We start from the raw sequence: 25,767 nt of genomic DNA on the forward strand, positions 1-25,767 counted from the left end.
TAATCCATGAAGAGCACTTGCAACAATACCGGGCATGCAGTAAGCGCCCCATAAAGATGAGCTATGAGACACATATATATACATATATTATTTATTACACATTACGTCTGACTATGCGCCAGGAACTATTTTAAGCACTTTCCATGACCTGGTGAGCAGGAGGTCCAGACCCAGGAGCTCGGCCTCCTCTCTGAGGCCTTTGGACAAATCACCTCCCTGCCTGGGCCGGATCTCCCACGCGAAGCCAGGGCCCAGGCTCCGCAAGGCCTCGGGCATCTTTGACCCCGGAGGTTCCTCTTCCTTCTGACTTAGTCTGGGAAGAGGTGAAAACAGACGGCACGCCAAGGTCCAAAGCCGGCCTTCTGCGTGTGGCTTTGGCGTGAGGGAGAGTTTCTCCGCGCCGCCCGCAGCCCACCCGGCACCTGGAGCATTCCAGAGGGCCCGGCCGCCTTGCTGGGAGCGGTTCTCCAGGGAACCACGCCCCTCCCCGCCCCCCGCCCGCAGGAAGTGCCACCGCCCAGCCCGAGCCCCCGGGCAGCGCCTCCGCCGGCTCCCGAGCTGGCACCCGCCGCCCTTGGATCAGCCTGGGCGCGCACGAAGTCTCCTTCCGAAGCCCCGGCCCCGAAGGAGAAAATGCCGAGCGCTGGGCCCTGCGCGCCCCCGCTTTGGGGAAGCCCGGGCCCGGCCGGCGGCAGGGTGGCGCCCTCGGGGGCCCTCCCGAGGGTCAGCTGCGGACGGCGGCCGGGGCGCGGCGGGCGCGGGAAGCCAGAGGACGGCTGACTCATCTTCCTTCCCGCCGCCGTGAGTCACCCGCCTCCCCCCGGGATCCGCTCCCTCTACCCCCGCCGCCCCCGCCGCCCCCGCCGCCCCCGCCGCCCCCGCCGCCCCCGCCGCCCCCGCCGCCCCTTGGCGGCCTCCCGGACTCCCCGCTGCCCCGCCCCGCCCCGCCCGCCCCGTGGCCCCGCCCCCGCCCACCCCGTGGCCCCGCCACCCCCGTGGCCCCGCCCTCTTCACCCCTACGCGTCTCCACCTTCTGAGCTGAGGTGATCCGGAGGCCTTTTATACTTAGTTTATGTGTTTAATTCATCCTCATAGCCACCCTGGGGGAGGCAGTTGCCATTATGCACCCATACTCAGATAAGGAAATGAAGGCTTAAGTCATGGTGTAGTGACAATTTTTTTAAAAATATTTATTTATTTATTTTTGGCTGCGTTGGGTCTTTGTTACTGTGCGCCGGCTTTCTCTAGTTGCTGAGGGCGGGGGCCACTCTTCGTTGTGGTGCGCAGGCTTCTCTCTTGTTGCGGAGCACGGGCTCTAGGTGCGCGGGCTTCAGTAGTTGTGGCTCGCGGGCTCAGTAGTTGTGGCTCACGGGCTCTAGAGCGCAGGCTCAGTAGTTGTGGCTCGTGGGCTCTAGAGTACAGGCCCAGTAGTTGTGACGTACAGACTTAGTTACTCCGTGGCATGTGGGATCTTCCCGGACCAGGGCTCGAACCCGTGTGCCCTGCATTGGCAGGGGGATTCTTAACCACTTCGCCACCAGGGAAGTCCCTGTAGTGACAATTTGTAGACCACTTAATTGTTTAGGCAACACTTTAACTCCACAACAGTTGGGGAATGAGAGATTATCCTGCCCCTTGACAGATCAGCTAACAGGTAAAGTCCCAGGAGAAGTAAATGACTCGTTCAAGGTTGCTGGGACCCAGGCCTCAACCCCCAAGCCCTGGGGCTCTTTCCATTTTCTCAATGTCATCCCCCCTCTCCCTTCCTCCAGGCAACCCATGTGACTCACATCGAACTCAGCCCACATCCAGATTCCAGCACCGGGAGTGAGTAAGTTACCCTGCTGGATGCTTTTGCATGAGAACCCACCTAAAGAAATCCCCCTGCCGGGAAGCCAGCTATGTGGGGCCGCAATTTCTTTTCCTCTGTTGTATTCACCGCTGTCTCTCCAGGGCCTAGAAGAGTAAGTGTCTACGTTTCATGGAGCTCCATAGATAAATGAAACCTCTCGGCCAAAGAGGCCAGGCAGCCCCAACAGGCCTCAAGGAGATGGAGAGAGGGACTTCCCTGGCTGTCCAGTGATTAAGACTCCGCCCCCCCCAAAAATGGGGAGACAGGAAATGAAGGGTGGTGGAGGGGTCAGTTCTGCTCCCAAACGTCTCCCAGAAGAAAAGATGCCTCCTAGGGCTCCTTTTGCTGCAGGTCTTCATGCTTCATACCCTGTCCAGGTCAGAAAATTCTTCCCCAAACCTAGCCTTGATCTTATCCTCACATTCCCTACATACCTGAGGGGCAGTAAGTGAGGTTTGCATCCTCCTGGCTCCTCATGGCTGCTTCTAGAAGTGTCATCCCACCACCACCCCTGCCACCCCTATATAAACATCCTTGAAGAAGCTGGGCGATCAGCTTTAGCTCCCGTTCCCCTTCTTCCTGGTGCTCCTTCTTGCTGTGGTCCTCTGGCCTCTTGGCCACTTCCCCTCCTTCCCTGAAAACTCGGCTCCTGGCTCGACGCTTGCTCTCCCCGTGACTCTGCTCTCACTCTGCCAGGCAGCATCCACATGCGAGAGCCATCCATCACCGTGGCCTCTGATCTTGGTCCTCTTCCTCCCCGATGAAGGAAATTCTGACTCCTGCTACAGCATAGATGAACCTGGAGGACATTATGTTAAGTGAAATAAGTCAGTCACACACATATAGTGTATGATTCCACTTACATGAGGTCCCTACTGTGGTCAAATCCACAGAGACAGAAAGAAGTGGAATGGTGTTGCCCGGGAATGCAGGGCCGGGGGGATGGACGTGGGAAGTTGTTGTTTGATGGGTACAGAATTTTAGTTTTTCAAAATGAAAAGAGTACTGGAAGTTGCACAACAATGTGAATGTACTTAACACTACTGAACTGTAAACCTGAAAAAATGGTTAAGGGCTTCCCTGGTGGCGCAGTGGTTGAGAGTCCGCCTGGCAATGCAGGGGACACGGGTTCGTGCCCCGGTCCGGGAGGATCCCACGTGCCGCGGAGCGTCTGGGCCCGTGAGCCACGGCCACTGACCTGCGCGTCCAGAGCCTGTGCTCCGCAACGGGAGAGGCCACAACGGTGAGAGGCCCGCGTATCGCAAAAAAAAAAAAAAAAAGAAAAAAAGGTTAAGATGGTAAATTTGGCATTGTGTTGGGGTTCTTTTACAATTAAAAATAAGAAAAACATAAATTAGCTGGCATTTCTCTCCTGCTTTAAACCCTAGAATGGCTTCCTATTATGAGAATAGGATCTGAATTCCTTACTTGGTCTAGAAAGCCCCGATGTCTTCTACTCCTCTGTCACCCTCACCTCTGCTCTGGGTCCCCTGTTCAGCCGCGCCAGCTGCCTCTGCGTACCCAGACCAGGCTCGTCCCCCCGGAAGGCTCTGTCTCCACCTTTTCCCATGGCACTCCCCACCCTTTACTCTGAGCTAACATGCTCAGGTTTTCCCTGGCCAAACTATCTGTAAATTTCCCCATTTTTCTATGTTGCTGTCCCCTTTATTTCCTTCAGAGCACTTTTCTCAGTTTGCAATTACAGGCTTATTTGTTTACTGCCTGTTTCCTGCTGACATGACCACCATCGCTGCCATCACCTCCAGGCACTAAAGCCCCAAGAAGGCAGGAGGCAGAGGTGTCCGGATCCCCCTCTACCCCAGCACCCAGTACAGGATGCTGGACACACAGTCAGTCCCTCCTACATCTTTGCTGATGAATGAGTGAGTCTCTAGCTTTTTTTCTCAGTGTAGCAACAGCACAGTGAGAAGCAGGCATTCCTGGAGTTAAATCCCAGCCTCACCACTTATTAGCTGTGTGTCATGGGGCAAAGTACTTTCATCTCTCTGAACTTCAGGGGTTTGGGAGTTCTGTTTTCTGTAAAATGAGGATATCTTGCAAGGTAATTTTGAGGATTATTGTGTTAAGTTATATATAACAAGTGCTCGCCACCGATAGATGTCAGCATATTAGTACCTCACATCATTGCATTCTACTCTCTCAAGGGGATACTATTACTCTGAGTCTGATCAAAACTATAAAACCTCCCTCTAGATAGAAAAATGAAGCTAAACACATATTTTACACATAAATTCTAGGTGTTCACTGACCATCAGAAGCCTGACCAGAGTCACCAGGTTAAGAACCGGAATATAAGGGAGAAAAAACAAAGCGAAGTGTTAGTGGTCAAGAATGCCTGGGGAATAACTAAAGCAGCCCCGCAGGTCCAGGGCTGCCATCCCTAGTTCTACACCGCCCCCTGGCGGTGGGATAGAATTGTTGCCTAGGATTCCCAAGCCGGGGGAGAAATGCAGGATTCCGAGTCCCTGCTCCGAGCCTACCCTCAGCATCTCAGATGGCCTCTGTCCACACTTCTTCTGTCCTCCCCCGCAGCCCACCTCTTAGGAAATTAAAGTCTCTTGGAGCACTGAGGACCTTCCCTGGCAGTCCAGTGGTTAAGACTGCGTGCTTCCACTGCAGGGAGCGCGTGCTCGATCTCTGGGCCAGGAACCAAGATCCCGCATGTGGTGTGGCGCAGCCAAAAAAAAAAAAAACAGACAAAAACAAACAAACAAAAAACTCTTGGAGGACTTCCCTGGTGGCGCAGTGGTTAAGAAACGCCTACCAGTGCAGGAGACACGGGTTCGAGACCTGGGCCGGGAAGATCCCACGTGCCTCAGAGCAACTAAGCCCGTGCGCCACAACTACTGAGCCTGCGCTCTAGAGCCCGCGAGGCACAACTACTGAGCCTGCGCGCCACAACTACTGAAGCCCACGTGCCTAGAGCCCGTGCTCTGCAACAAGAGAAACTACCTCAATAAGCCTGCACACCACGAAGAGTAGCCCCCGCTCGCTGCAACTAGAGAAAGCCCACGCGCAGCAACGAAGACCCAACACAGCCAAAAATAAATAAATTTATTTTTTAAAAGAAACAACAACTCTTGGAGGCTTGAAATGTTTCCAAGGAAAGTTGTATCACTGGGCCCTCAGGTAGACTGGTAGTTTCAGGGAAAAAAGTAATAAGCACCTTAGTTCCCCACTTTTCACAAATTCGAAATGTGGCATTGATTACAGCTGTCACAGCGTCTCATTATATTAATAATTATTACAATCCTAAAGATTTCAGATTCTTAAAGATTTAATTAATGGGGACAGGAGACTCTGGTGAATCATTTTCCTGTCGTATGCATGTTTTTGTTTACCTTTTAAAATGTGCTTTATATGTTCATACTCTTGTGCTATGTTATACCCCCAAATTAGAAAAACTCATGAATGGCTTGAAAGTGCTTCCTTGACTCGTAAATATAGCAATTAAGATAGCAATCGGGATCTGACAGCTCCGAACAATGCCATTCATAAACTGTGACCTGGGTTTCAGTGGGGATATAATATGTCTAAAGGTGCTGGGATGAAGGAAAGTGTGAGTGATTATTTTGCACAGTAAGAGAAAAGAAACTGCAAATAGGAACTACCACAAACATTATCTGGAAACTGGGTTTTATGGACTATTCACCCCTGTCCCCAGTGCATTGTCAGCTCTAAAATGTCAAATCGAGGTTCAAAGTCATTAAAGCTTGTGTATCGGTCATAGTTAGAGCCTACTGATTTTTTCCAGAATAACTGCAATATAGCATTTCCCAGAATAAAAATTTAAGTTTGTGATAGAGAGAAAGGCCCCAGGAATACAGCACATCACTCCAAGTTGCCATCACTCTTCAGAGCAAACACAAGTACAAGAAAAAAACAGAGAAGACAGACAAACCAGTTGTGAAGTTAGTGACATAGATACTTAGAAAGCAGTTTTATCGCCACTGTTGGATGTCAGAGAACAATGGCAAAGTAGGTTCAGGATCAATCCCCATCAGGTACAGATGCCAGCATTCGGTTCTTTGTGGCTGGTGAAAATCCTCATATCCAGACGGTGCAATAGCTTTCAGAAGGGGGAAAACATACATGATGGCAAAGTAGTCAATGAGTTTCTGTTCCGCTTATCTCTAAAATTCTCTACTGCAAGAGAAAAATACTTTTGTCTTATTAGAGATTGTTTGGTAAATGAAAAGGACACACTGGAATCAGGACAGATGAAGCACTGGCTTTGGGAGCAAGAAGGTGGGAGGTCTAAATTCTAATAAAGGAGGTTGTCTAACTCTGAGCTTCAGTTTTCCCTCTGAAAATTGGGGATGATGTTGATAACAGTAATAACAGTGCCTGTTTCATACAGTTGTGGTAAAGATTAGTGAAGAACTACATATAGAGCATTTAGGGCAATGTCTGGCATATATTGAATAGAAAGCACTCAGTGAAGGTGAGTTACTATTATTATCATCATATGAATTCCAGTTCCAACACTGTTTAGTTCACGGAGAACCACTGACAGCCCTCAATACGTGTCCTGAACCCAATTCAGTGTTGAAGGAAATAGAAAACATTTTCACCATGAGTCAAACAGCAGTCACTAAGGACACATTCTTTTCAACGTGGTCACAGAAATAGGCAGCAAGTACAAGAACCTGCTTCCTACCCGCAACCCCTAGGAAGTACACGGATGCTGGAGGGCAAAGGAGTTCACATGAGTCTTGTTCTGTTTTTGTATTTTATTGAGATATAATTCACATAACATAAAATTCACCATTTTAAGGCTTCCCTGGTGGCCCAGTGGTTAAGAATCCACCTGCCAATGCATGGGACATGTGGGAAGATCCCACATGCCGCGGAGCAACTAAGCCCGTGCGCCACAACTACTGAGCCTGCACTCTAGAGCCCGCGAGGCACAACTACTGAGCCCACGTGCCGCAACTACTGAAGCCCGCAAGACTAGAACCCGTGCTCCACAACAAGAAAAGCCACTGCAACGAGAAGGCTGTGCACCTCAACGAAGAGTAGCCCCTGCTCGCCGCAACTACAGAAAGCCCACGTGCAGCATCGATGACCCGATGCAGCCCAAAATAAATAAATAAATTTATTTAAAAAATAATTCACCATTTTAAAGTGTACACTTCAGTGATTTTTAGTATATTCACTATGTCGTGCAACCAGCACCACTATCTACTTCCAGAACATTCTATCACCCCAGAAAGAAACCCCATACCTATTAGCCGTTAATCCAGATTCCCATCCTCCCCCAACCACTGGCAACTGCTAATCTACTTTCTGTCTCTATGGCTTTACCTGTTCTAGACATTTCATATAAATGGCATCATACACTGCATGGCCTTTTGTGACTCTCTGGTTTCACTTAGCACCATGCTTTTGAGGTTCATCCGTGTCATAGCACGTAATAGTACTTCACTCCTCTTCACGGCTGAGTAATATTCCACTGTGTGGACAGACCCCACTTTGTTTACCTATTCATCAGTTGATGGACATTGGGTTGTTTCTGTTTTTTGGCTATTTTGAATAATGCTCCTATGAACATTCATGTACGAGCTTGCGTGTGAACATATGTTTTCAGTTCTCCCAGGAATGAAATAGCTGAATCCTATGGTAATTTTATGTTTTACCTTTTGCGAAACTGCCAAACTGCTTTCCGCAGCAGCCGAAACGTTTTACATTCCCAGCAGCAATGTATGAGGATTCCACTTTTTCTACCTGCCTGCCCACACTTGGCCGTTGTTGTTGTTATAACTGCCCCAGGGGATGTGAAGTAGCATCTCATTGTGGTTCTGATTTACATTCCCCTAGTAACTAAAGATGTTAAAAACATCTTTTCATGTGATTTTTGGCCATCTGTGTATCTTCTTTGGAGAAATATCTATTCAAACCATTTGCCCATTTTTTACCTGGGTTGTCTTTTTCTTGTTGAGTTGTAAGAATTCTTTATATACTCTGGACACTAGCCCCCTTATCAGATATATGATTTGCAAATATTTTCTCCCATTCTGTGGGTTGTATTTTCACTTTCTTGTTAGTGTTCTTTGACCCACAGAAGTTTTATTTTATTTTATTTTTTTATTCTTTGCTTAGTTTTATTTATTTATTTATTGGCTGTATCACATGGCTTGCAGTTCCCTGACCAGGGATTGAACATGCACCCTCAACAGTGAAAGTGTAGAGTCCTAACCACTGGGCCACCAGGGAATTCTCTGATTCACAAAAGTTTTATTTATTTATTTATTTATTTATTTATTTTGTGGTATGCGGGCCTCTCACTGCTGTGGCCTCTCCCGTTGCGGAGCACAGGCTCCAGACGTGCAGGCCCAGCGGCCATAGCTCACGGGCCCAGTCGCTCTGCGGCATGTGGGATCCTCCCGGACCAGGGCACGAACCCGCGTCCCCTGCATCGGCATGCGGACTCTCAACCACTGCGCCACCAGGGAAGCCCCAAAAGTTTTATTTTTGATGAAGTCCATTTTATCTGGTTTCTTCTCCTTGATTGCTTGTGCTTTTGTTATCATTTCTAAAACTCCACTGCCTAATCCAAGGTCACACAGACTTTCACATATGTTTACTTCTAAAATTCTATAGTTTTAGCTCTTACATTTAGGTCTTTGATCTATTTTGAATTAAATTTTGTATATGGTATGAAGTAAGCGTTCAAATTCATTCTTTTGCATGTGGATATTGAGTTGTCCCAGCATCCTTTGTTGAAAAAGCTATTCTTTCCCCATTTAATGGTCTTGGCACCCTTCTCAAAAATTGATTGACCATAAACGTATGGGTTTATTTCTGGACTCTCAATTCTATCCCATTGATCTATGGCTATCCTTATACTAATACCACACTGTCTTGATTACTGTAGCTTTGTAGTAAGTTTTGAAATTGGTAAATGAGTCCTTCAACTTTACTCTTGTCTTTTCAAGATTGTACTGGTTATTCTTGGTCCCTTGCAATTCTGTATGAAATTTAGGATTAGCTTGTCCATTTCTGGAAAAAAAAATAGCAGTATTAATAGAGATTTCAGTGAATCTGTAGGTCAATTCAGCAAATATTGCCATCTTAACAGTATTAAATTTTCCAGACAGTGAACACGGATGTCTTTAGATTTATTTAAACCTTCTTTAATTTCTTTCAAAAGTTTTTCATAGTATACAAGTCTTGCACTTCTTTGGTTCAATTTATTCCTAAGTATTTTATTCTTTTTGATGCTATTATAAATGGAATTGTTTTCTTAATTTCACTTTCAGATTGTTCACTGCTAGTACATAGAAATGAAGCTGATTTTTTATGTTGATCTTATATCCTTCAACTTTACTGACCTCATTTATTAGCTCTAATCAGGGTTGGGTTTTTTTGTTTGTTTGTTTGTTGTTATCGTGGTGGGGTTTTTTGTTTGTTTTTAGTTTTTGTAAATTCGTTAGGATTTCTTTTAATATATAAGACCATGTCATCTGGAAATAAAGATAGTTTTACTTTTTCCTTTTCATTACATGAGATTTTGAAACGTGGGATGACATTTCGTGACTGATAATGCCGATAAAGAGCATTTTTCCAAACGCACGTGGTTTGCTCAAGTAGTATATCTTAGCGATATATCAGAATCTATCACCCAGGACCAAAATTTCACAGTTGTAACATTGGTCATAAAATATCAGGATTTCTTAAAGCTAGAACTCTGGCACAGATGCATCATCAAAGTTTTACTATGTCCCAACATTTGATTTCTTTGAAAAATAAATAAAAAACATACAATTGGGCATATTTTAAAACAACTTTGATAAAAAAACTTTGTGTTGTGGATATTTTAACACACACACACACACACACTCACGCACAAAGCTTGTGATTCTACATCAGAACAAGAAGTACTTTCTAAAGCTGAACCAAGCCAAAGACTGGATAAGGAATCCAGTTGACCGACCTCCCAGGTGAAAATGGTCAGTCTCCCAAATTGCACATTTGGATTCTGATCATTCAGCAGACCACCTTCCCTGAGAATGCTCTGCACAGTTGAGTATAAGTTTCATCTGTTATCCAGGACTGCCTCATGAAGCACTCAGTGACGTTCCTTAACTTGTCCTCATTTAGTGGAAACAGGAAAAAAAAGAGAAAAACTGTCTGGCTGTGACTCAAGCCTGAGCCATGACTCAAACTATCTGATATCAAGCTCAATATAAATACCCTAGTGAAGGTTACACGTATATCTTTCTCGTTGATTTATTACTTTGTTTTTTAAAATAAGTTTATTGATTGATTTTTGGCTGCGTTGGGTCTTCGTTGCTGCGTGCGGGCTTTTCTCTAGTTGTGGTGAGCGGGGACTGCTTTTTGTTGCGGTGCGCAGGCTTCTCATTGCGGTGGCTTCTCTTGTTGCGGAGCACGGGCTCTAGGCACACGGGCTCAGTAGTTGTGGCTCAAGGGCTCTAGAGCACAGTCTCAGTAGTTGTGGCACACGGGCTTAGTTGCTCTGCAGCGTGTGGGATCTTCCCAGACCAAGGCTCGAACCCGTGTCCCCTGCATTGGCAGGGGGATTCTTAACCACTTCGCCACCAGGGAAGTCCCTGATTTATTCCTTTTTAAAATAAATGTTTCGTTATGCTATTTTAAAATTTGTGATAATTTTTTTAATGTATCAAAAATTTTAGTACTTTGTGTGTAACAGACACCCACTAAAAGAGTCTGTAGATGCCAAAGTTTGAAAAACATTGGTTTAGTGGAAAGGGCACTGGACTATGAGCCAGGAGGTCTAGATTCTCGTCCTGGTTTTGACCTTGACTGTATTAGTCAACTTCAATAAGCCTTAGGCTCCCCGTTCTAGGATAGATTGTATTCCCTGCTCTGGCTTTTCCTCACATGGCTTCTGTAAAAAGCAAATGAGAAAGTGGACGCACAGGTGCTTTGTAACCTGTAAGGCTTTGTGCAAACGTATGGGATGAGATGGTGTTGGTTTTTTTTTTTAATTGGAGTCTAGTTGATTTACAATGTTGTGTTAGTTTCAGGTGTACAGCAAAGTGATTCAGTTATCTATATGAGATAGTCTTTTATTTGTTATTTTTTTTAACATCTTTATTGGAGTATAAATGCTTTACAATGGTGTGTTAGTTTCTGCTTTATAACAAAGTGAATCAGCTATATATACATATACACATATACCCAAGTCTCCTCCGTCTTGCCTCTCCCTGAGATGGTCTTTTAAAAAGACTATCTGGGGCTTCCCTGGTGGCGCAGTGGTTGAGAGTCCGCCTGCCATTGTAGGGGACAAGGGTTCGTGCCCTGGTCCGGGAGGATCCCACATGCCGCGGAGCGGCTGGGCCTGTGAGCCATGGCCGCTGAGCCTGCGCGTCCGGAGCCTGTGCTCCACAACGGGAGAGGCCACGGCGGTGAGAGGTCCGCGTACTGCAAAAAAAAAAAAAAAAAAAAAAAAAAAAGACTGTCTGTCCCTTTGGCTTCCTTTCTTCTGGTTCCTTTGTGTACATCCCCATGGCCCACCCACCAACCCCAGCTTTGCATTTCTGAATCTGGCCTATCATCCCGCCAGCCTGGGGACCAAACCCAATTTGTCTCTGGGGAAGGAAGTGCCTGGGTCCCCTGAATCTTGCTGTAACTTTTCTGTACCCGAAGGCTCTCTCTCTCTCCATCTCTTGGGCTCTCCCCATAATTATCTAGAGAGAGGGAGCTTCTGATCAGCTTGGGGGCTGCACTGTGTGTACCTCCAGGCCCGACTGCAGAGATCTGTCCCTCTACCCCACTCAGCTCCTTCCCCTCCCAAGGAAACCCACGCCTGAGATTCAGTAGACAAACTCTCTCTCCCCCAGTCCCCTCTGCTATAGTCTGGGAAACTGCCAGGTTCTGAGCCAGAGAAGGAAGAGGATGGCCTCACCCTGTGGACCCCACCCTCCAGGAATGGATTTATGCTTCACTGTTGGTGGCAACTATAGAAACCACAGGTGAGTATGAGTCACAAGGTAGTAAACAGGATTCTTTACTAACAGAGGTTGCCCAGGGCAACCCTGGGAGGGCAGGGCCCTGGATTTCTGGATTGGCTTCTGAGAACCTCCTAGAACACAGAGTTCCCAGACCATGGCACTGGGCCAGGCCAACAAACCCAGATGAATCATTAGCCATTCTTCTGGAATTCCTGCTCACAGCCCCCAAGGTCCTCTCAAACCTGAGCTTATTTCCATTCCTCAAACTCACCACGCCCACGCTGGCTCTTGGCTCTTTTTTTTTTGGCTGCATTGTGTCTTCGTTGCTGTGCACGGGCTTTCTCTAGTTGCGAGTGGGGGCTACTCTTCGTCGTTGCAGTGCGCGGGCTTCTCATTGCAGTGGCTTCTCTCATTGCGGAGCACAGGCTCTAAGGCACATGGGCTTCAGTAGTTGTGGCGTGTGGGCGTCAGTAGTTGTGGCACACGGGCTTAGTTGCTCCGCGGCATGTGGGATCTTCCCGGACCAGGGCTCGAACCCGTCTCCCCTGCATCGGCAGGCGGATTCCTAACCACTGCACCACCAGGGAAGCCCTGGCTCTTGGCTCTTGACTTTCCTATCTGAGCTTCCAGCTCCATGAAATTTTCTTCCCTCTTCTTTTTACTCAGAAAACACCTATACATCCTTTAGATCTCAGGCCCCTGAAATCTTGGGAGCTTCCCTGACCCCTGGAAGTGTCAGAAACCCCATGAAAAGTCGAATCTTATTTCTCACACTAGTGAAATCAGGGTGCTCTCCATGGGGTCCTCCGGAGCCCAGGCTTCTGCCCCCCTCTGCCAGCCTGAGGGCAAGTCCCTCTACCTTGGTCCAAGGAGTACTCAACACACCATTGGAAGAGAATCGATTGCCACCAACTCAAATTCTCTATCACCTTCGTCCTGCCTGCACTCAAGGTATCCGCTGGTTTTCTGTCCCACCTGCCTGTTGACTGTTCTGCCACCTTATAAAGGAAAGGTGGGCCTCTTATCAACCGCGTGCAAGAGGAGGGTAGTGGGACTCCCCCCGACCCTGCAGCCACCACCGTGGGCGGGCAATAGGCTGCATCGTCCATAGAGAATTTAAAAACGTTAACCACCGGGCTTCCCTGGTGGCGCAGTGGTTGAGAGTCTGCCTGCCGATGCAGGGGACACGGGTTTGTGCCCTGGTCCGGGAGGATCCCACATGCCGCGGAGCATCTGGGCCCGTGCGCCATGGCCGCTGAGCCTGCGCGTCCGGAGCCTGCGCTCCGCAATGGGAGGGGCCACAACAGTGAGAGGCCCGCGTACCACCAAAAAAAACCAAAAAACCAAAAAACAAAAAACACGTTAACCACCTCCCAAATGGGCTGCTCTATATTATCACCTCGGGGCGATTCTAAACAACCTCAGTAGGGGCTTCCCTGGTGCCTCAGTGTTTAAGGCTCCGTGCTCTCAGTGCAGGGGGGGCCCGGGTTCAATCCCTGGTCAGGGGACTACATCCCACATGCATGCCGCAACTAAGAGTTCGCATGCCACAACTAAGGAGCCTGCGAGCCACAACTAAGGAGCCTGCCTGCCACAACTAAGACCAGCGCAACCAAATAAAAATAAATAAATAAATAAATATTGGGGGGAAATGTTTAAAAAAAATAAAATAAACAGCCTCACTGATAACATATTCCTCCCCCCAAAATATTTTGTGGGTCTAAGTTCTGAATCTACACAAATGTTGTGGTTACCACTGGCTTTCAATAATAGGTCTGTAAACTTCAAATTGGCGTATTTGTGTGATTTAACCTTTAAAAAACATTATATTCAACATAGAATTTAATCCTGGAAACTCCAGTTATACAGTGGGCCCCTGACACCCACCAACTCAGCCCCATGTACCCCTTTCCAGAGTGAGTTTATGAGGATTCCCTCCTTCGGAATCATCTGAGCTCCCTTCACACTAGGTCAGCACCTCCATCTCTGCAACATGTATCTGTGTTCAAACAGCAGATTCAAAGGAAACCAGGATGGCACCTTGACTATAAAGACAAAAGCAATGAATTGAGTTATTTACTTCTGTCTACTTGGACTTTTTATGTGCATTTAAAAATTTTAAACAGTGAAAAGGGGACTTCCCTGGTGGCACAGTGGTTAAGAATCTGCCTGCCAATGCAGGGGACACGGGTTCGAGCCCTGGTCCAGGAAGATCCCACATGCCGGGGAGCAACTAAGCCCATGTGCTGCAAATACTGAGCCTGTGCTCTAGAACCTGTGAGCCACGACTACTGAGCCCACGTGCCACAACTACTGAAGCTCGCATGCCTAGAGCCTGTGCTCTGAAACAAAGAGAAGCCACTGCAATGACAAGCTGGTGCACTGCAGTGAAGACCCAACACAGCCAAAAAAATAAATAGATAAATAAATAAACAGTGGAAAGGAGGGCAAATTACAGGTTACACTTTTTTTTGTTGGGTCAGGACAAACATGAAATGTCACCATTTATTTTTATGATTATTGCTGAAAATAATTTTGTCTAATGGAGATGGAGGGTGTTTAATCCATGCCATGTGAGACACTTCAGGGGTGCCTCAGCCTCTCACCCCTCCTGGATTTTGTTATGAATTATAGTTAATTATTATCAATGCTTGCAATGCAAAAGCTTTGTGGCCCCAAACAAAAGGACACCAAAATATCAGTTTCGATGAATCCTCTTTTAATCGAATCACCACAAGCCTATGACACATCTTCATGTCTTCTCTGTCATGTATGTATTTTTGTTATGGGCACAATGTGAAATTAATAAAAAGAAGATATTTTGTGGATGGACCTAGAGATTGTCATACTGAGTGAAACAAGTCAGACAGAGAAAGACCACTATCATAGGATATCTCTTATATGAGGAATCTAAAAAAAGGGTAAAGGTGAACTTATTTACAAAACAGAAATAGAGTCACAGAGGTAGAAAACAAACTTACGGTTACCAGGGGGAAGGCAGGGGAGGGATAAATTGGGAGATTGGGACTGACATATGCACACGACTATATATAACATAGAAAACTAATAAGGACCTACTGTATAGCACAGAGAACTCAATACTCTGTAATGGTCTATCTGGGAAAATAATCTATAAAAGAGTGGATATATGTATATGTATGTGTATATGTATAGGTATAACTGAATTACTTTGCTGTACACCTGAAACTAACACAACACTGTAAATCAGCTAGACTCCAATAAAAAAAACTTTTTTTAAGGATTTAATAGAAAATGAGTACATAAAGCAGTGCTAAAAAATAAAAATAAAAAGATGCTTTGGCCCATGTTGGGGTGTTCTGGATTCAGATATGTCACAGAGGGGCTGCACCTCAAGGCATGCAGAACTTCCTCGACCAGGGATGGAACCTGCGCCCCCTGGAGCAGAAGCGTGGAGTCTTAACCACTGGACCGCCAGGGAAGCCCAATGATGATACTCGTTTCCATACACCCGCAATTGTCTAAGGATGCCTGATTCCTGAGGGCGAATCCCTTGAGCACAAAGCAGGTGAAGTTCTAAAGGTGATCATACTTTATATCACACTGGTGATAAACACATGGCCAAGCGCCATGCCTTATCTGTCTGCCTTAAAAATATTCATGATTCTTGGGCTTCCCTGGTGGCGCAGTGGTTGAGAGTCCGCCTGCCGATGCAGGGGACACGGGTTCGTGCCCCGGTCCGGGAGGATCCCACATGCCGCGGAGCAGCTGGGCCCGTGAGCCGCGGCCGCTGAGCCTGCGCCCCGCAACGGGAGAGGCCACAACAGTGAGAGGCCCGCGAACCACAAAAAAAAAAAAAAAATATTCATGATTCTTAAAGAGCGTCTGGACATTCGATGCGGATCCGCTGTGAGGCGCACCCGTGCCCTGGCTATTCTCAGCCGTCCTGTCTGGGTCTGTTCTCCTTTGCATATTTGCATGACTTCCAGGAGGAGGAAGTGAAAAGTTTCACATTTACTTTCAACAGCTGAACACGACGTCTTTAAATAAAAGGAACATATATCAGAGGCGCTTTAGTGTTTTATATTTTTGCAAACATTTAATGACTTGTAGAAAAAATGTTTCATTAACTTTTGCCCCCAAATTATTGGATAATGGAAAATCATTCTTTTTTTTTTAAAATTTGGATACGTCTCCTGCCTGCTGTCAATCATCAATCATTTCTCTGCTCATTTGTTTATTCCTACCATGTTCTTATTAGGTTAACTTTAACAACAATGTTATGTGATTCTCCTGTAAATAATGCATTTGACAACAATCATTAAGTACATCTTTTGTAAGCCTGCAACTTACTAGTATTATAGTGTCTTCCCTTCTTGTTAATATGCTCTGAAGCCTAACTATTCTAACAATAAATAATTATTTGTTTATTGGTGCATATTATTTGTATCATAAACATAAATTGAACATACAATATGTCAGGTAACATTGTAAGCGCTTTATAATATTAACTCACTGGGTCCTCATACAACCATATGAGATAGATTTTGGGATACAGAGAGATTAAATAACTTACCCAGGCCACAGAGCTAATTAAGTGTCAGAACTAGGATTCAAATCAAGGCTGCCTGACTCCACACTTGAGCTAAACAACTGTACAATTGCTGCCTCTCTGAAAATATTTAGGGAAGTCAAGAACAGCTCTGGCCACCTCCCTGGGGAAGTACAATCCCCCCCAAATATTTCTTTTTAAGTTTAATACATTAATAATTAATGAATCTAGAAAAGGCATACAAGAAGTCATTATATTATTTTGCAAGTTTTTTACAAACTTTACTTTTTATATAAAATTTAAAATAAAAGTGAATAGTTTTACTTTTAAATGTTAATATTGATTAAAATTTTAAAAATTACATTTAAAAGTCTAAAGAGAAATTTTAGGTCTAAAACATAGGCATGGATGTATACAGTTTTCCAAAATTCTTTTGGTAGTGGTAACAAGCACAGAGTTTGAAGACAGCGGTATTTTCAAAAATTTATTTTATTGAAGTAGAGTTGGTTTACAATGTTGTGTTATTTTCTACTGCACAGCAAAGTGATTCAGTTATACATATATATACATTCTTGTTCATACTCTTTTCCATTATGGTTTATCTCAGGCTATTGAATATAGTTCCCTGTGCTCTACAGCAGGACATTGTTGTTTAGCCATCCTATGTACAATCGTTTGCATCTGCTAACCCCTAACTCCCACTCCATCTCCTTCCCCCACCTCCCTGGGCAGCCACCAGTTGGTTCTCGAGAAGGCAACAGTCTCAAGGAACATTTCAGGAAACTGTCATGTGACTCTTTTGCTTTCACCTCATCGGCCAGAACTTGGCATGTGGTCCCTTGCTCTCACACGTGAGTTCCAGGAAATCAGACTCTTAAGATGGAGATGTGAAGGGAAGAGGTTTATTGGAAGCACTCTTGGGTTCAACCCCTGTGGAGGAGAAACAGAGCTGGACTGCGCAGCGAGAGGAGTAGGAAGACGATACAGTCACCACAGAGGCTTGGCCGGTCCCACAGGCAGCTCCGGAGTCAGGATGGCCTTGCAGACTCACCCCAAACAAGGGGACCAGGCCTTTATACACACACCAGCTGGCCACCAGATGCAGGCTGCCCTGGGGAAGGTGGCAGAACCTTGGGTGAGGCAGCTCTTCGGCTGAAGTAATCGCCAGGCAAGAGACTCAATTGCAAGCTATCAAAAATGGCCTCTGGGGCTTCCCTGGTGGCGCAGTGGTTGAGAGTCCGCCTGCCGATGCAGGGGACGCGGGTTCGTGCCCCGGTCCGGGAGGATCCCACGTGCCGCGGAGCGGCTGGGCCCGTGAGCCGTGGCCGCTGAGCCTGCGCGTCCGGAGCCCGTGCTCCGCAACGGGAGAGGCCACAACAGTGAGAGGCCCGCGTACCGCAAGAGAAAAAAAAAAAAAAAAAAAAAAAAAAAGAAGCAAAAAAATGGCCTCTGCATCCCCACTCTACAGACAAGGCAGTTGAGGTACATTGAGATTAAACAGCTTGAACAGCTTGCCCAAGGTCCACCGAGCTGGTAAATGGCTGTATCAGTTATCCATTGCTACGTTAATACTGCCTGTTCCCAGAAAAATCATCCACCAAAAGTCCAATGACAGGCTAATAATAAGGATTGGGTGAGTCTGTATGTCAGCTTGGTGGTTCTCGGGCTTGGGCCAGGCTAGGCTGATTTCCGCCGGGCTTCCTCATGCCTTTGTGTCCATGGGGCGGCTTTACCCGGCCTGGCCTAGGATGGCTCCCCTGCACACGGTCCTCCCCAGCTAACCTCAGGAGGGTGGGAAGGTTCCAGGAGAGAAGAAAAGTGCACAAAGCCTTCTGAGGGCCAAGACCGGAACCGATCCGTCACTTCTTCCACTCTTTTGGCCAAAGCAGATCACCAGGCCACGCCCAGAGTCAGCTGGGGGGGTGCTCCACGGACGCCAGGGACCCGGGGATGACCTACCACCGTGACGGAGTCAGGATGCCAACTCCAGAGACCTCACTCTTAACCCTCATCCCACAGCCCCGACCCCGTCCAATCTTTAGTTAGTATCTATTTCAAGTCCCGTCGGCTGGTGCAGCCAGCGCCTTCGTGGGCTCCGTGGAAGGGACAAGGTCCTACCTTCAAGGAGCACACAGCCTAGTTAAGGAGACGTGACACCCACCACGAAAGTTTGGTGACAGCAAAGGCAGGGCGAGCGGCAGGGGTGATGAAAGCAACAGGAGTCAAAGGTAGGAAAGGGCGTGGAGTCTGGAGAGGCCCGAGGGTCGGACGGGCATTGATCTGGGTGGTGCAGAACATGCAGAAATGGGTCCTACGGTGAGTCAGGAGGGACAAAGAGCTCCCCTTCTTCCTCCCTCCGCGAGCTACTGATGGAGGGGGAGGAAAATGGAGATGGACGGGGGAGGGGGCCCGTGAGGAAGGCACTTCTCTAAATCACCTCTCGGGTGGCCCCTCAGCCATTAGGATTTTCTGTTGGCCTTGGACATGCACTGAGTCCAGATGCCAAGCACAGGCATGTTCCATTCTCACGTGAGTCTACTACTCGATTTTTTTAAAAATCTATTTATTTTTGGCTGCGTTGGGTCTTTGTTGCTGCGCGCGGGCTTTCTCTAGTTGCGGCGACCGGGGGCTACTCTTCGTTGCGGCGCGCGGGCTTCTCATTGCGGTGGCTTCTCTTGTTGCGGAGCACGCGCTCTAGGCGTGTGGGCTTCAGTAGCTGTGGCACACGGGCTCAGTAGTTGTGGCACACGGGCCCAGATGCTCCGTGGCATGTGGGATCTTCCCGGAGCAGGGCTTGAACCCATGTCCCCTGCATTGTCAGGCGCATTCTTAACCACTGTGCCACCAGGGAAGCCCAACTACCTGATTTTAAGCACGGTCGCTTCCCAGAAAAATCTGCCGAAGAGAGGACCAGGGCAGGTGACCTTATAAAGGCAAGGGGATGGGGCTTTGGGACCGGCAGTCACGAAGAGGGCTTGGGAGGAGACAGAAGAGTGGAGAGGCTGAACGGGTGCTGTGAGGAGTGATATTTTGGGGACAGGGGGTGATGCGTGAAGATGCTTTTTCACCGCACCGCGTAGCATGAGGGATCTTAGTTCCCCAACCAGGGATCGAACCCGTGCCCCCTGCAGTGGAAGCGAGGAGAGGGGAAGCTCGGAGTCTTAACCACTGGAGTGCCAGGGATGTCCCATGAAAATGCTTTCTTAAGGAAATCTTGCTGGCGGTGAGCCTCAGGTCCTTTTGCTGCAGGACGCAGCCCTGAGCAAAGGCCAACATCGCTGCTCAAGGCAGTTTCTTTGAATGTTAAGCTGACCTTTAAGGATGGAAACAAGGCAGCTGGTTTCTTCTGGTTTTCTTCCCCCACGGCAGGCTTACCCACAGTAACCCACTTATCTTCTACAGGAGAGAGGTGAGAAGTGCAGGCTTTGGGGTCAGACAAATGTGAGTTCAAATCCTGGCTTTTCCTCTGGCTAACTTTGTCCTCTTGAGCGTGTTATGTAACCTCTCCGAGCCTGTTTCCTCATCTGTTATAATGAGGATAATAGCTAACTCGTAGGGCTTTTGTGAGGATTAAATGAAATTACACGTCAAGTGCTAAATTATTCCTGCACCTAGTAATTGCTTTATTAAAAAGTTAGCTGTTATTATTATAATTGCTAAAGTGTAGTATTATTAACCTCATTTTACATACAAGGGTGGAGACTTGGGGAAGTAAGTTCACCTGACCCAGAAGCCCTTCTGAAGGGCCCCGCCTTTGAACAAAGACAGGAAGGAACACATGAGGCCATGACCGAAGGTCACCTAGGCAGATGGAAAGGATCAATGCAAAATCAGAGTGGAGACGGGCATAAAATGGGGGCGGGGTCAGAGGATACATGTGCCCAAATGCTCACAGAGGTCTTCTGGCGGAGGCTCATGGTTGGACCAAATGCCCGCTCTGAAGCCTTGTTGGATGTAGGGATTGGATCCCAGCTGTTCCGCATGCTGGCTTTGTGTCCTTAGCCAAGTTACTTTACCCCTGAGACTCATTCTTGCATCTAGCAAGCGGGATAATAGCAGCAGCCCTGCCCCACTGGGCTGTGCTGAGGAGAAGGTTGACTGTCGATGCTGAGTGCAGCGCCGGGCGTGTAGGATGGCTCCGGAGACCCACGGGCTGCCCACGTGACCCCAAACTGAGAACCTGCGTCTCTGAAGGATGCGGAGAGGATCCAAGGCTTCTGGATGCTGCTAAAATGACCCGAACTGTGGTTGTTATCCAAAGAGGGGCCTGTGATACAGAGAAGGGTATTCCCCAGAGCATGAGGAAATTACTTGAAGCTTGAGCAGGCGGTATTTGGGTCAGTGATGAGAAAGAACTTCCTGAAATTCAGGGTTGTCAAATTAAATTAGAAAAAACAATTTGGGGCTGTTGTGCCAGCGTCTGCTCTAGGAGTAAAATATCCGCCCATCTTCCTGGGCTGGGCAAGAAGTGTCATAACGAGATGCGCCCACACAGTCTCTCTGGGAAAATGAGCCTCAAAATACACACGTCCCAGCAAGGGCAGGCTGTGAGCCTGGACTCAGTGACAAGGGCCAGAGAGCTCCTAGAAGCTGACCACGGTTTGGGGACAGGGGGCAGGGCGAGCTGTTCTAGCTTTGAAAACGTGCAAGGACTGACCCAAAGCCTTAAAGTCCTTCATTCCGTGTGCTTTTGAGTCACTCGGGGGCTAAGCAGATGTACACCCAGTGTCAGCACAGACCTGAGGGAGGAAACCAAATGACCGTTTGGAGGAAGGGGCTGTCACTGATCAGAGCCACTTGAACAAAGGCACAGACTGGGCAGCAGCCTTGCGGGCGGTTGTCAGGCAGCAGTGAGGACCATCTGCCAAGGGCATTAGGCAGCCTTTCTGCACAGTGAGGAGTGTCAGGTTGTGGGACCCCATGCCTGCCGTCAGGCCACTCCTGGCCCCCAGGCCAAGTCAAATCTACCTGCACTTCCAGGAATTGCCGCTAGGGGGAGAACACGGCTCCCAAGGACACGGAGGCAAGTCAAGGCCACGAACTAGAACGCCTCCAGAGATTGTTCACTTTTGCTACCTCCTCATCATTCTTGAAGGCCTGAGCTCCCTGGGAGGAGAAAGGAGTGGGGGGCATTCCCACAGGTGGGGACTCGGCGCCATCGCCTTGGCCTTCCTGCTGAGGAAGCGCCGAGGATCCTGAGCCACGGAGGCCCTCCTGGTCTTGCTCCGCTGCCACAGCCCCTCCAGGGAGCCATTGTGTCAAGAGCAGGAGGGAGCCTGGTCAGAGCACAGACCCGGACATTCACACAGCGGACTCCAACGTCTGCCTCAGGAGATCCCAAGAAGGGCCTCTGGGGCCCCCAGCTCAGCTCCTACACACTTTCCCCGTCACCTCCCACCGGCGGCAAAGGCCACACTCTCCCAGTGTCCTAGTCGTGGCTTAATGTGAGAAAAACATCTGATAAACTCCCTGAGGCAGAGGAAACCCTTTGTCCCCACCAAGGCGGGCACTGCTAAGCCAGGGCGTTCTCTCTCCAGAGCCCTCACCATCCACAGAATCCTTCTGGACATAAGATTCTAGGACACCCACTACTAATCCATCAGAATTGGTGCACAAGGTAAAACTTATGTGGCGTGCTTGTCTTAAGGGGCCAGAAGCCTTTAGAAGGAGTGCCACTAAAGAAATGCTGAAGGGGCAGTAATGAATCAGGAATACACAACTGGAGTTAGGGAAGAACTGCAGGTATTTAAAAAACAAAGACCGTCCTTTGGGGCAGGGGCAGAGAGATGACAGCATAGGCACATCTACCTGCAGGTCCATTCTATCTGGGTCCTTTAGCAAGTCAAGGCCGTTCAACTCCACAGACACCAATGCCAGGCCTGCACAGGCTCCTGTGCTAGGGGCTCCCTGCCCTCAAGGAGTCCCGTGAAGAGCGTGTGCACATAAGCCAACAGCAGCAGAATTAGGCAGAATATGAGAGGTGCCTTTCAAAGAAACACAATGGCCAGGGCATTGAAAGTGGGGAGGAAAGTGATCACTCTGGTTGGAGGATTATCAGGAAAATGTCCTGAAGGAAGCAGGGCCTTGAAGGAAGCAGAAGTGGAGATGGGGGACAAGGGGTCAGGAACGTTAGTTTTGCCGGCTGGGGGGAGTGCTTGAGCAAAGGCATGGAGCCAGGGAAACCCAGGCAGATTCAGAGAACAGGGACACGTCCAGGGACCCAGGGACGGAGCAGGGAAACAGAAAGTGAAAGCAGGAAGTATGACTGGGGCCATGCCTTGGAGGTCCTTGCATGCCAGGAAGAGGTTTGTCCTCCGAAGCCACCACCCAGAAATCGGCAACTGCGGTGGGATGTCCCCAGGACAGGGGAGGCTCTCAGGAGGCTTTGGGAAGCCTGCCCTTTCCCTTTTTCTTTCTAAACACTTCTCTGTGTCTTTGCTTATGCTGTTCCCTCCTCCAGAAATGCCCTTCCCTCCTACTCCGGTCAGCAAACTCCTACTCAACCTCAGAGTCCCAGCACAAAGCTCACCTCCTCTATGAAGCCTTCCCTGGCTCCCTTATGTAGTTATTAGTCCCCCAGCTCTTGGCTCATTCCTTATATGTAACTTACAGATCAATGTTCTGTTCCCCACTAGTCTACCTGTCTCCCCATTAGTTTGTAATTGCTTGGAAGTCAGGGGCTATCTCTATGCTAGGAATTATACTATTCTTAAAGTAGTCCTCATACTAGGAATGCATACTCTATATGCTCCTAGCACCTTGCACAGAGAACACTGCCAGTAAGTCGGGGAGGGACGGAGGGCATCAGTTCTGGCCTGAGGCGCCGTCAGCTGTGCCCCGTGGCCTGGCCTCCTGGTTTTATCTGCTTCACATGACCTGGTACCTCCCAGCTGGAGCCCTCAGCTTCCCCCGCCCCCAGCTCTGGAGGGAGGAAGACACACCTCCCATCAGCTCCCTCACTGCCAGTGCCTGCCAGCACCTCATTAACCCAGCTGGCCCCCGCCCTGCCCTGAGAGGTGCGGGCTGGGCAGAGTTCAGGGGTCAAGGGAGTCTCCCTGACCTTTCTGCCCGTGAGGAAGGGGAGAAGGGACTAAGGGCCCACTACACCAGCCCCAGAAGTCACCCTCATGCTGAACTGGACAGAGGCTTTTGACCGTCAGAGCTCTGCTCTTGGACAGACGGACACCTCACTAGCTGTGGGGTCCAGCTGGGGACTTGATGAGGACCATGTGCACTGGGGCAGAAACAGAGGCACGGAGGAGGGACAGGACTCAGGCTATCGGGGGACCTCCCTGGCGGTCCTGTGGTTAGGACTCCTCGCTTTCACTGCCGAGGGCGCGGGTTCAATTCCTGGTCGGGGAACTAAGATCCCACAAGCTGTGTGGCACGGCCAAAAAAAAGTGTGTGTGTGGGGGGGATGTGAGGGAAGGCAGGGTGGGAAGAAAGACACGTACCCAGGTGCCCCCCAGTAGAGGCCAACCCGCCAACCTGCCAACTCTTCTGGCTTCGTTCAGCTCCCTGAGCTGTGTTCCCCTCTGAGCCTGTCGCAGGCGGGGGTCTTCTCTCCACGGCGCAGAAGGGACGAGGCAGGCTGTGAGACGAACCGTCTGACGAGGCCCGAACGGAACAGACAGAGCACAGGAGTCCGCTCTCCCACCCCACACGATCCTGCGGCCACTCCTCCAGCTTCTAGACTCCAGCTTTCCCTGAGAACCTCTCCTCCCAGAGAGGCTGGAGACCGGCCCTGGGGCAGTGGCGGGGGGAGGTTGGATGTCAGCCTCGAGACCAGTGAAAGGGTTAAGGCTCCTGTGTCCACTGGCCCAGTCTAGCCAGCTCTCGCAGCACCTGTAAGTCCGGGCTTGCCTCTGGCGTTCTCTCAGTCTCCATTCCCCTCTTACTCCTTCCACTTGGGAGGACACCCTTGGCACCAGCAGTGTGTGGGTGTCATTTAATACTGCCAGTAATCAGCACCTCCTGTTTACTGCTCTCTTTCCTTCATGGCTACTCTTGTCATCCCTGGATCCCTCTCTGTCTCTCTCTCACAGACACACACACACACACACACACACACACACACACACGAGGAATGGGAAAAAGGGCTTCTGTCCACCACAATTCCTGCCCCACATAACTTCTCTCCCTAAAACGGATCCGGATCAACTGGGAGGCAGGAAGCAGGAGGTAGGATGTGGAGAGCTGGAGGTGCCAATGACTCTTCTGAACTAACAGAGCAATCGCATAACAGCAAGCTCAGAACAAGAGAATAGTGGAGGGCAAACAGGAGGAGGGCAGACGAAATTAGAAAGTATCAAAGGATAAAGATTCCTCTTCCAAATCAGAGTCATCAGAGTCGAGGATTGGAACACTTCAGCTCATTTGTGGGTTTAATATGCCAGCAAAGAGAGGAGAGAGATTGGACACCCTTTCCCCAGTGAGACAATGAGAGGATGTCTGTACGCTTCACCGCATAGACATTTTTAAAAATAAATTTATTTATTTATTTTAAATTTATTTTTGGCTGTGTTGGGTCTTCATTGCTGCACACGGGCTTTCTCTAGTTGTGGCGAGTGGGGGCTACTCTTCGTTGTGGTGCGCGGGCTTCTCACTGCGGTGGCTTCTCTTGTTGCGGAGCACGGGCTCTAGGTGCGCGGGCCTCAGTAGTTGTGGCTCACGGGCTCTAGAGCGCAGGCTCGGTAGTTGTGGCGCACGGGCTTACTTGTTCCGCAGCATGTGGGATCTTCCCGGACCAGGGCTCGAACCCGTGACCTCTGCATTGGCAGGCGGATGCTTAACCACTGTGCCACCAAGGAAGTCCCCGTGTAGCCACTTTACAGGAGGAAGAACCAGGACAGGGTGGAGGGCTGGAGGCATTCAGACCTGCTCCCCCCACCTCTTCCCCAACACTGGGTCTTCAGCTTCATGATTGTGAGAAGACCATGACCACACATCCATGGACACTTCTGATTCCATGTCCAGCGCTTCTGTCAGATGATGTGTCCTGATCTGGGAATGTGAACGTGTGCCCTTTATGTTGCTGCCGGCTGTAGGTGCTGGGACGCCCTCCTGAAGCCTTCAATGTGGCTGCTTCCCAGTGAAGAGCGAGGGTGCCCCCATCTGATACCCCTGTCCTCCCACCCCCAGACTTGGTTAATGGGAGAAGTGTTGGGTCAGCCTCAGCCTGGCACCAGACGCCATCCCTAGAGCAAAGGTGAAGTCCAACCTTCCACCGGATGGCTGGAGCCGGCAAGCAGAGATAAGGGTCACACTTTGGACTCCACAGCCGGGGGGGGGGCAGTGCCCCCGGGGTCCGCGAACCCCGACACCCCTTCTGCTGCGGGTCCTGCTCCCCTGCCTGGTTAAAGGAGGAAGACGGGGCCGAGACCAGGGCAGTGGGGGGGCTAGTCGGTCACTCACAGCACGCGCAA

The 25,767-nt window shown here is 49.1% G+C and overlaps 1 long non-coding RNA gene across 2 annotated transcripts; it reads left to right on the forward strand.

Moving 5' to 3' along the window:
* Nucleotides 1-608: 608 nt before the first annotated feature.
* On the forward strand, nt 609-24,833 carry LOC131767197 (uncharacterized). Of its 2 annotated transcripts, none has more exons than XR_010835999.1 (4): nt 609-801; nt 1,773-1,831; nt 11,701-11,832; nt 23,857-24,833. It is a non-coding gene; the product is annotated as an uncharacterized lncRNA (long non-coding RNA). The 2 variants fall into 2 exon arrangements; XR_010835998.1 differs by lacking the exon at nt 23,857-24,833 and adding an exon at nt 18,232-18,937.
* Nucleotides 24,834-25,767: the final 934 nt, after the last annotated feature.

Source organism: Kogia breviceps, chromosome 12, assembly GCF_026419965.1.
Source record: "Kogia breviceps isolate mKogBre1 chromosome 12, mKogBre1 haplotype 1, whole genome shotgun sequence".
Taxonomy (NCBI): Eukaryota; Metazoa; Chordata; class Mammalia; order Artiodactyla; family Physeteridae; genus Kogia; species Kogia breviceps.